The 2781-nt window shown below is 48.0% G+C and overlaps 1 non-coding gene across 1 annotated transcript; it reads right to left on the bottom strand.

Moving 5' to 3' along the window:
* Positions 1-1453: 1453 nt before the first annotated feature.
* Positions 1454-1525, bottom strand: Trnar-ucu. Its single transcript has one exon. It is a non-coding gene; the product is annotated as a tRNA-Arg (tRNA).
* Positions 1526-2781: the final 1256 nt, after the last annotated feature.

Raw genomic sequence — 2781 nt, 5'->3', positions numbered from 1 at the left:
CCTTAGGTTAGTTAGGTTTAAGTAGTTCTAAGGGACTGATGACCTGAGATGTAAGTCCCATATGCTTAGAGCCATTTGACTAAACAGCATTCGTATCGAGGAACGCATTATCTTAATTAATTTTGTCTAATATAAACACAAACCCTGGGATTTTTAAATCATTTGCTTCATTATCTTTAGGTTCAAGTATGGATGGGGAAACACCTTCCGGAAAAAGAATGGGATGAGGTGTGCATGTCGGTCGGCTTACACCAATTTCTATTGAAGAAGAACCTGCGCCAGAGCGAGTACTTCACATTATACGCTACAACTGTACGGTTGCGAAAACAAGTGTGTACCCAGGGCAGGCGGCTTAGGTTGTACGAGTGTATGCAGATACCGCGCTGTCCATGGATGAAAAAATCGGGTGGACTTCGCAAACTGACATCGAAGACGACGTCAAAACTCACTGACGTACTTGTATAGAAACCGTAAATAACTACAAAATGTAAAAAGTGCTGTCCATTGCTTTTTTTAGTGCTTAGAGCCATTTGAACCACTTGCCACATCATAGGATCAACTTTTGTATTCCTGTGTCGTAGAAGTCTGTCAGCTGTGAATGGACCCAGTGTCTGACAATTGTCTTCAGCTCTTCGTCGTTGTCAAAACGCTGGCCAGAGGACAGGAAAATCTTGAGATGGAAGAAATATCAGTGATGCTCCAAAGCGTTTCATTTTGTTATCGGCTGCAGGTTTTTCGGCACCCACTTTGAACACAGTTTCTTGAACAGCAGGTGCTTAGTGACAATTTCATGCAGCAAAAATTAAATGTAAATAATACGTCTTCTGTAGTGGGTGTCGCTCTACTGCAGTGTCACACATGACGAATAAATAGGAAAACAGTAGAACGTCTGTGTAGGACATCTGTGTTTTTACCTACGCTGTCACTTGGCTGAATGTGTATGACGCTCTGTGGCATCATTCAAACACAGTCAACGTGTCACACTAGCTGTGTATCTCTAACAAAGTCGACGTATGTCCTCACCTCGGTGGCGATTAAAACGATTTCGCTCCCGGCTCGTCTCGAACCACCAACCTTTCGGTTAACAGCCGAACGCGCTAGCCGATTGCGCCACGGAGGCCTTCATTTCTCCTCACTTCTGCTCTGTTTACCAATGCAACTCGTATACCTTCTGCAGGCATCTCGCAGAATGGTAGCATCTGCTTACGCCTCTTCACATGGACAACATGTATGCACACTGTAGCGAGGCTCATAAACGAGTGACATCGCCAAGCATGACATTATACTACAAAATGCATACAAAACAGTGTTCCGCCTACACATTCAGTAAACCTCTCAGGCAAGGGGAATACTCTTCATAGGTTGTTGAACTTCCCTTTGATTCAGTGTACTGCCATGTGTTACATGCTGCTTGAGCTAGCTCTGCTCTCTGCGGGAAAGTTAAAAAAATGAATACCTTCTTTGAGGGTCGAACTCACGACCCCTGATTTAGAAGACCAGTGCTCTACCACTGAGCTAAGAAGGCGGTAGCTTTGCGAGTTACCCCCGAATCGCTGTACCAACTAAGAACTAAGCTACCCAAGCACGACTCACGACCCGTCCTCACAATTCCACTTCCGCGAGTACCTCGTCTCCTACTTTCCAAACTTCACAGAAGCTCTCTTGCGAAACTTGCAGGACCAGCACCACCGGAAGAAAGGATATTGTGGAGACATGGCATAGCCACAGCCTGGGGGATGTTTCCAGGATGAATTTTTCACTCTACAGCGGAGTGTGAGCGGATTTGAAACTTCCTGGCAGTTTAAAACTGTGTACCGGGCCGAGACTCGAACTCGGGACCTTATCACTGAACGAACCTTACACACGGCGGATGTACGAATAAGAGATGCCATTTCAGGGCACTGCTGCCGCGGTACTGACAATAGGCGGGACATGTCCGGCTGCCATTTGATTGTCACGTCATAGATCTGTTGCGCATGCGCTACTTTCCCGGATAAATACGTCTACTTTGAAGGAAACAACATCGGGAAACTTACTCTCTGCGTGCGCCTCGTACCTCAGTACGGCGAGGAGAATGCGACCTCTCGCAGACGGGCAATTCGGCAAGCTGCGAACTGACCGTTGCTTCCTTGTAACGAAATTGATTAGAGCATAAATCCGGGTGCCAATTGCGAGGGAATATATATTTTATTTTATAGCAGCGTGAATCATGCAGCTACGTTGGCCCCCCTTCCTCTCTGCAAGGTCGTGCGGGAGGGCTTGGGTTCTGTCTGGGAGGTAATAAAAGTTAGTGCCAATTGCGGCGAGTGTCCGGCTACCAAAGGGAATGGCCGTGTGAAATAAAAGCCGGCGCCCGGCGTCCGGCGGAGCTGTAAGCCGACGCTGATGGGACATAAACTGCTTAAGGAGGCGGCTCCCTCTACCTCGCCGCTCCTCCGTCCCTTCAGTCTGGCCCTACCGCCTCCCATGACTTCTCCTGCCCCTGTCCTCTGTGCAGCGAATGCGATATCACGTTGCTGCCCATGTCGCCTTCCTTCAAAAGACGCTAATTGAAAGCCCGTTCAAATACTTCACATACGATTTCTCTTTCTAACAAGGCTAACTCAAGCACTGCCCCTCCTCGATATTCTTCACAGGTAGTCTCAAATCTGGTGAGTGTATTGGCTAACAGAGAGGCACCAATTCGCTCTTGCGCTCAAAAAAACTAGACGTGGATGGTGCTATGTGCCGGCGGCTGGTGGCCGAGCGGTTCTAGGAGCTTCAGTCTGGAACCGCGCGACC

The sequence above is a fragment of the Schistocerca americana genome, chromosome 5 (genome assembly GCF_021461395.2).
Source record: "Schistocerca americana isolate TAMUIC-IGC-003095 chromosome 5, iqSchAmer2.1, whole genome shotgun sequence".
In the NCBI taxonomy this organism is placed as follows: Eukaryota; Metazoa; Arthropoda; class Insecta; order Orthoptera; family Acrididae; genus Schistocerca; species Schistocerca americana.
Note: the sequence above shows the minus strand (reverse complement) of the source record. Positions and strands in the feature narration are given on the sequence as shown.